General features: G+C 42.0%; 1 long non-coding RNA gene across 1 annotated transcript; it reads right to left on the reverse strand.

Annotated features, from left to right (window-relative positions):
- Positions 1-3,731: 3,731 nt before the first annotated feature.
- On the reverse strand, positions 3,732-7,356 carry LOC132602219 (uncharacterized). The gene is made up of 3 exons (XR_009567660.1): positions 6,630-7,356; positions 5,798-5,848; positions 3,732-4,106 (listed from the first exon to the last, which is right to left on the reverse strand). It is a non-coding gene; the product is annotated as an uncharacterized LOC132602219 (long non-coding RNA).
- Between the last annotated feature and the right edge of the window lie 1,770 nt (positions 7,357-9,126).

Below are 9,126 nucleotides of genomic sequence, written 5' to 3' on the forward strand. Positions count from 1 at the left end.
GACCATAGCCGGGGTGAAATCTGCCACGAAGTCGGCCAAGATCTGGGACTTGATGGTTGTTCGAGGTTTGTACTCGATATCATACCCGCTAATTTCTACAGCCCATTTAGTTAGTCTACCCGATAATTCCCGTTTATGCATGACGTTTTTTAGGGATTAAGTAGTTACTACACATATCGAATGGCATTGAAAGTAGGGCTTGAGCTTTCTGGAAGCGCTTACCAATGCCAATGCCAATTTTTCCAAGTAGGGATAACGGGTCTCCGCATCCCCTAAAGTTCTACTCACGTAATAGATAGGGAATTGCGTACCTGATTCTTCTCGGACCAAAACGCCACTTACCGCTACGTCGGAGACAGCAAGGTAGAGAAAAAGCGGCTCGTCCGCCTTCGGTGTGTGCAGCAGCGGGGGGCTAGACAAGTACCTCTTCAATTCTTGTAAAGCTTTTTGGCACTCCGGTGTCCAAGCGAAGTCGTTCTTCTTCCTTAGTAAGGAGAGGAAACGATGACTCTTTTTCGAGGACCTTGATGTGAAGCGACTCAACGCTGCTATCCTTCCGGTTAGCCTCTGTACTCTTTTGACATTATTCACCACCTCGATGGCCTTGATCTTGTCTGGGTTGATTTCAATCCCCCGGTTTGACACCATGAAACCCAAAAATTTGCCGGACCTTACCCCGAAGGCACATTTTTCCGGGTTGAGCTTCATGTTATACTTGCGGAGCACGTCAAAGGTTTCCTGCAAATGTTTTAAATGGTCATCTGTTTCCAGGGACTTGACTACCATGTCGTCAATATAAACTTCTATTGTTTTTCTTATTTGTTCTTCGAACATCTCATTACCTAGGCGTTGATAAGTTGCACCGGCATTTTTTAATCCAAAAGGCATGACATTGTAACAGTAAGTCCCATACCGGGTAATGAAGGATGTTTTCTCTTGATCCTCCGGGTGCATCCGAATTTGGTTATACCCGGAGTAAGCATCGAGAAAACTTAACATCTCATGCCCGGCCATTGCATCGATCATTCTGTTGATGTGAGGCAACGGAAATTAATCCTTCGGGCATGCTTTATTTAGATCCTTGTAATCAATACACATTCGAAATTTATTACCTTTCTTGGGCACCACTACTACGTTAGCTAGCCAATCCGAGTACTTTACCTCCCGGATAGAACCTATTTTTAAAAGATTTGTTACCTCGTCTTTTACGAAGGCGTGCTTTGCTTCCGCCATGGGCCTTCTCTTCTGCTTCACCGGGGGAAACTTCCCGTCCAAGCTAAGCTTGTGAGCTGCTACTTCAGGTGATATACCTGTCATATCTATATGGGACCATGCGAAGCAATCTGAGTTAGCTCGAAGAAATTCAATTAACTCGTTCCTGAGCTCCGGGGTTAGCCCCGTGCCCAGGTATACCTTTCTGTCCGGTAGGTACTCGAACAAGATGATCTGCTCCAGCTCCTCTACAGTCGACTTGGTTGTATCCGAGTCATCCGGCATGACAAACGATCTGGGTACATCGAAATCATCCCCTTCATACCCCGGATCTGACCCGGCGTGCTTTGATTACTATTTGGTGTCCTCTCCTCCGGTTAGATCTTCTTCCTTCTGAACCGATTCTTTAGGCCGAGGCGCCACTTCCTCGACCGCGAACATCTCCCTTGCAGCGGGTTGCTCACCTCAGATGGTTTTTATCCCCTCCGGGGTTAGGAATTTCAGCAGTTGATGCAATGTTGAGGGCACGGCCCTCATGCTATGTATCCAAAGTCTACCCAGCAATGCATTATACTTCATGTCCCCTTCAATTACATAGAACACCGTTTGCTGGACAGTGCCATCGATGTTTACAGGCAATGGGATCTCCCCTTTTGTGGTTTCGCTCGCCATGTTGAACCCGCTGAGTACCCGGGCTACTGGTACGATCTGATCGAGCAGCCCTAGCTGTTCGACCACTCTCCACCGAATGATGTTGGCCGAGCTACCTGGGTCAATCAAAATACGTTTAACCTTAGTTTTAAAGATAAGTACAGAAATTACCAATGCATCATTGTGTGGTTGAATGATGCCCTCTTCATCCTCGTTGCTGAAAGAGATAGAACCCTCGGGTAAATGATCCCGGCTGCGCTGTTCACGAACAACAGAAACCCTGCCCCGTTTCATTACCATCCCCCGAGGAGCATCGATACCCCTAACTATCATGTTGATTATATGTTGGGGTTCTACTGGCTCGGCCCTTCGATGAGCCTCCCTTTCCTTGTAGTGACTTTTGGCTCGTTCACTCAGCAGTTCTCGGAGATGACCATTCTTCAGTAACCGGGCTACCTCTTCTCTCAGCTAGCGACAATCTTCGATTCTGTAACGATGGGTTCCATGGTATTCACACACCATGCTCGGGTCCCGTTGGCCCGGATCCGACCTTAGAGGTCTCGGCTATCTTACATCCGGCACACGACCGAGGGCCGAGATGAGGCTCGAGGTACTAACGTTGAAGTTGTACTCCGATATCTTTGGTGAGTCCTTGTTGCCGGCAGAGCTTCCGGAATCGCTCCTGAATGAGAGACCCCAACTGTTCGACGGGCGCTCGGCCAGTTTATTACCCCGACCGGAGAAACGGCTTGGGCTAACCCTCGATTTCTCCGGCCTAAAGCTTTGCCTCTCCGAATGGGAGTATGGCTGATACCTTTCCCTCAACGATTCAGCCTTCGTTTTGTAACCCTTCCTTGGCTTCTCAAAACTTTTGTTCATATTTATTGGCTCCGGGGGAAGCTCGAATTGATCATCCTCCACCCGAATCTTCGACTCGTATTGGTTATGGACATCAGCCCATGTCACAGCCTCGTACTCCAACAAGCTTTCCTTTAATTTGAATGAAGTCGTTGAGCTCTAAACATTGAGCCCCTTTGTGAAGGCTTGTGCAGCCCATTCTTCTGGAACCGGGGGGAGCTCCATCCGTTCCCTTTGGAATCGGTTGAAGAATTCACGCAGTAACTCGTCGTCTCTTTGGGTTATACGGAAAATGTCGGCCTTACGGGCCTGCACCTTTTTGGCACCGGCGTGAGCTTTGATGAAGGCATCGACGAGCATTTCGAATGAGGTGATCGAATGCTCGGGTAGATGGTCGTACCATGTCAACACTCCTTTTGACAAAGTTTCCCCGAACTTTTTCAGCAATACCGATTCAATCTTGTCCTCCTCCATATCATTGCCTTTTATGGCGCACGTGTATGAGGTCACGTGTTCGTGTGGGTCCGTTGTGCCGTCATACTTCTGGATATCCGGCATTTTAAACCTCTTTGGGATTAATTTCGGGGCCGCACTCGGAGGAAAAGGCCTTTGGACGTATCTTTTCGAATCCGGCCCTTTCAGTAAAGGTGGAGCCCCCGGGATTTGATCCACCCGAGAGTTGTATGTTTCGACCCTCTTTTCGGTCGAGTCTACCCGTTTTGCCAAAGTTTCGAGCATTTTTAGAACCTCGGTGGAGGAGCCAGCTCCGGATCCATTGCTCTCAATAACCCGTGCCTCATCCCTTCTAGGTTCAGCAACACCGCTTGTCTTCTTCGGGGTCGTTGTATCCCCTCGGGTTTGCAACCAGGCGATTGCGATCCCTTGTTCGGCAATCGCTGTTCTCTGTTCCTACAACATTTCAAAGATTAAACGTAAGTCAATATTTGTCACGACCCAACCCCGTGGGCCGCGACTGGTGCCCGAGATGGACACCCGTACATACCTAATAACCAGATTTTACTTGCGTTTACATATTAAGGGTTTCGTGCATACAAAACCATATACATATCACTTAGGTCGTCGATTACATTATAACACCTAAATAAATCAGGTTATTGTAGTATATAAGAAAACCGGACGCAAACCATACATACATCACAGATCTAATACGACCCACGACCCATATACATGTCTACAGGCCTCTACAAACCATAACATAAACATATGACGGGACAGGGCCCCGCCGTACCCCTGACTAGTCACATACACATAAATATGTACAACGGAAAGATCTGTACCAAAAGTGTGGGCTCCGGATCAAAGGAGCACTCCAAGTAGCAGAACGGCACCCTAGACTGGCGGATCACCACAATAAGTGTCTGTACCTGCGGGCATGAAACGCAGCCCCCGACGAAAGGGGGTCAGTACGGAATATGTACTGAGTATGTAAAGCATGAAGTACAGAAAACAGAACCATAACCGGAACAACGGTACAAAAATAAGTACATTACCCAGATTACCAATGCGCTGTTTTACCCAATCACAAATCATATATGCAGATATCATATGTCAGAAAAGTGCAGACTCAGAATATCGGAATGATTGTTTTCCACACGCGGATCGTATATGCCGAGGTCTTATGTCAGAAAAAGTACGGATCCGGAGCGTCAGAATAGTTGCTTTCCAGATACAGATCATGTATGTTGATATCGTATGTCAGGAGAAGTACAGAGGATACAGAATGCCAAAATGCTTACTTTCCGAACACAAACCAAACATATCAAAATCATATATCGTATATACACAAATAACAGATCCCGGCCCTCCTGGTAAGGGACGCGGTAGATAGAATCATGTAACAGATCCCGGCCCTCTGGTAAGGGACGCGGTGGACAGAGTCATCAGATGCCAAAATCGGATACCATATATGCATGTAACAGATCCCGGCCCTTTAGTGAGGGACGCGGTGGACAGAGTAATCAATGCATGTCAGAATCATGCACCGTATATGCAGATAACAGATCCCGGCCCTCTATTGCGAAACGCGGTGAACAGAATCATCATGTGCCATCCTGGCCACCACCCCCATATCATCATATACAGACATACATATAACAGAACCCGGCCGCAAGGGAGAGGGACGCGGCGAACAATGCAGAGGAAGATGCACGATAACATAACAGAACCTGGCCCGGGCGCAGTGAATAACATACTGAGGCTTGCACGAACAGAGCAGTGAGAAACCATATGCACACATATCCAGACTCGACAGATACATACACTTACCGACATTTGAAGATCATAAACACGTTCTGAACCAATCGGAGTTAGTATGTGAAAGTTACGGACATTCAAAGCAAATCCGAGATCACTTACCGAAGTTAGGGATATCCAGACTTACAGAACTCTTAGGAACAAAATTCTTTATGCTTATCTTGTTATTCATTCATATGATAAGCTCCATTATGTCGAGCGTACACATATCGAATGTGAACAAAAATCGTGGACAACTCGGAAATATCTCAAATAGAGCTTCAAAAGTCATAGATACGTATTAAAACTATATGCATGTAACTGAATAAATAAATTCCAAGACTCGATGGACAAATATATTCACGACATCCGAGGGCTCAAAAATCAGTTTCGGGTCAATCGGAATTAGTATGAGAGAGTTACGAACTTTCGTAGTACTGAACCTTCCAACAATATTCCATAAGTCATACTTGGAAATTCGAGTATCGTTCATATTAGAAGACTTTCAAACATCATTATGGATCACATTCTCATATTAGGAAACTTGCGAATAACATTATGGATCAAATCAAATGGGGACTTTAAGACCATATTTTCATATCGAAGCATTCATCAAAGACTTTAGTCATCTCGGTTATCATTCGAACAACATTCGGAAACATAACGACTAGGATCTTCAAAATTATAGAATGGCTTATGGAAGTCGAAGATGTTGGTCAACCTAGTGGCTCTAATAATGGGATTTTCTTTATAAGCATACATATACCTTTTTGTCCATTTCAAAGGGATCATGCCAAAAGAAGGAAAGGTAAGCTTTACATACCTCGATCGCTCGCTAGTCAAATCCCGAATCAAGTCTCGGGCTCTCCAATATCTACAATAATATTATCAATTATCAAATATTAGCTACAAGTACTTAGAAATTCAATTCTAACTAGTACTTGCCTACAGAAATTTCGGCAGCATCTCCCCTGTAAATTCAACATCCCCGAGAATTTAACTCGGCCAAATTCATCAACAACCATACCAACAATACCAACAACCATACCAATAACATCAATAACCATTTCAAAACACATTCTTAACATTAGTAACCTTCCTTTCAACATAATTCATCACTATTTAATTTAACTTCGTACATTCAAGCCAAGATCGACACTTACATATTCACTACTAATTCAAGATCATTCAAATACAATTCAAAAGCATTTCATACAATTCTACAAAATATACAACAATCCCACCAAAAACCATACTTCACCCGAAACCTCCAATCTTCGACACAAACATTCACAACACATTTTTATCTTCCAATTTCATCATCAACAACAACAATTTGCACCTTAACAACTCCATTCCCATAATTACATAAAACTATAATAATATCACATAATTTCCTACAACAACTTAACAACCAATTTTCATGCCAACTTAAACTATTATTCTTCCATTTACATCACAAGGCCACAACAACATAATTTAACATACTAAATAAATTTCATTCTTCCCCCCTTCACTATACCCACACACGGCCACACACCCACAACACACAAATTTCATACTTTACATTCATTTCCATTTACTAATATATATATATATATATATATATATATATATATATAATTCTTCCAAGACAAAAAGAGTAGAATCTTTACCTTTTTCAAGAATTTCCACTTGCCAACAAAAGTACTTTCTTGCCTAAACAATTATACCACGTTGAAGAGGGTCTTGAGCTTAGTAGGAATACTAGAAAATTGTAGTTTTTGGATCAAGGATTGATGAGCTAAAATTTTTTTCTTTTTTTTTTTCCTTGTGTTGGCCGAATGGCCCTTCTCTTTGTGCTCTCAAGTCTTGTTTCTCTTGAAGATTCTAGATGAAGACAAATGGTGGCCCTCTTTATATATTTATTTGATCAATTAAATTTAGCACATGGGCTTGGGCCCCTTTTTCCCTTATATGGCCGGCCACACACACACCTTGGGCCTCTTTCTTTTCTTTTTTTTTTTTTTTTGATTTTTGCTAGCCCAATTACTTATGGTGAATATTTGTAATTCATGAACCCAATTTCCAAATTCCCAATTTTTCCCTTGGCCTTCCTCCATATTTCCGCATCAATATTTTTCATAACAACATAAATATTAAGTAAGACCAAAATGTTGCCTTGTCTCTTATTAGTCACACTTATTTCAATTTATCCGAATGTGCAAAATTACGGGATATAACAATATTTTCATTAGGTGTACCCGGTTCTTTCCGGCCCTGTGCCCGGGACAAAGTAACAGAATTGTGGGTATTTAGTGGATCAGTGGCCGGTAAGGTGGCATTCTCCTGGTCCACGGTGTTTTGACGGTTGAGGCCCTCCCTCGAATTAACGGGGTTAGGGTCAGCAGGGTTTGGCAATCCTCGTGGCCCGCTACCTTCGTTTTTTGCCACGATCTCGTTGTTGTTGACGTGACTAGACTTCCCACTGTCGGCCATTTAGTCCCTTTTTTCAAAGACGAACAGAGGGCGTTTTTTTATTTAGATGGGTAAGGTAGAGATCAAGATAAAAGACCACTATTATCCTAGCCCCACGGTGGGCGTCAAACTGTTTACCCCGATTTTGGATAATCAATTAAAATTGTAAGTGAGGTATAGGATATGTGGTTATATCTTGACCTTATTCAATAGAGAAAAGAAATATATGAATATGCTATAAAGGAGCAATTGATGATCAATGGTTTGCTATAGACTCGTACATCTACTAACACATAAACGGTATTTGATTTAGGAAACGTAAGAAATAAGCACAATAAATATAGATCGAATCTGATATATTGAGAGAGAGATTTGTATATTTTGCTGTTACAAGAGTTCTTGGTAATGTAGAAGCCAACCCTCTAAGAGGAGGGCAATGCCCCTTATTTATAGTAGGCCCCATGGGCTTCACACAACATAAATAATAAAATAATAATAAAAAAGTTCTAAGTTGGGTTAGGTTGGATTAGGTGGACCGTACGATCTGACACCTGTACGATTGGCAGTTGAACATAGCAGGACACCATCGACGAGTGGCAACCGTGCAACGGATCTCCCGGACCACCGGCCACGATCAAACGGACATACGGCTTCGAACAACCTGGTCATGAAATAACCGGACCAAATGATGCCCTTTCTTTGCTTCGGTCTAAGCGTTCCCCTGGTTCAGAACAGGAGCCTTCATGCATGTTCTTGTCCCTTTCTTCCCTCGGCCTTTGATCTCACCGGTTTAACACATACCCGATTTTTACTGTATACAGTAATAACCGTCTTTCATTCTCTATATTAGTATATTTTAAATGTGCAAAAAGTAGTATACACATTTTATTGATCAATTTCGAAACTTCTTCTCTCATTTAAGTCTTTGCAATTCAAATTAATCCTTACATTTAACTTAAAAGCATTTATTTCAAGCAAGGAGATGATAATATTTACCACATAACCATAATCTCCGTAAATTTACCATAGAATTTACAAGACAAAAGCATAATCTTTTGAAAGTATTGCTAAGTAAAATAAAGGTATAGCATCAATTCATGAATATTAGCTAAAAAAACATTTGTTTGTATTAAGAAAATGTAAAAACATAAAGAGAAATAAATACAAACAAAAGGAACAACAAAAGATAATATGAGCAAACCACATGTTTTTTTTCTTGGTTTTCCACCAGGTGTCTGTTTTATCTACATTGGGGCCCGACTTAATCTGGATCGCGTGTTACAGGACTCATTTTTGGTGACGGCGCTTCCAACATGATTTTTTTCTATTTTAAGGAGTTTGAACTCGAGACCTCTGATTAAGAGTAGAGGGACCCAAACCATCCTACCACAATCCATGCTGTACAAGCCACATATTGTTAGCCTAGAGAAGCTCCATGGACGGCACCTAAAACAAAAAGCATAGGAAAGAAAACAAATTACAATCTCATATGCACCAAGTAAGAAAGTAAAAAATAATTATTAATGTATTAGTAGTTATAATAATTGAGATTGCACGGTCTTTTTCTGCATTAATAAAGAATTGAAAAATAGTAATTGTGACATTTAACCTTTTTTTCAAATAAGGAATATAAAAGGTTAAGAAATAATTGAGACTTTATTCTTACAATAAGACTTTTTATTTTATTTTATAAAA

Source organism: Lycium barbarum, chromosome 7 (assembly GCF_019175385.1).
Source record: "Lycium barbarum isolate Lr01 chromosome 7, ASM1917538v2, whole genome shotgun sequence".
Lineage (NCBI taxonomy): Eukaryota > Viridiplantae > Streptophyta > Magnoliopsida > Solanales > Solanaceae > Lycium > Lycium barbarum.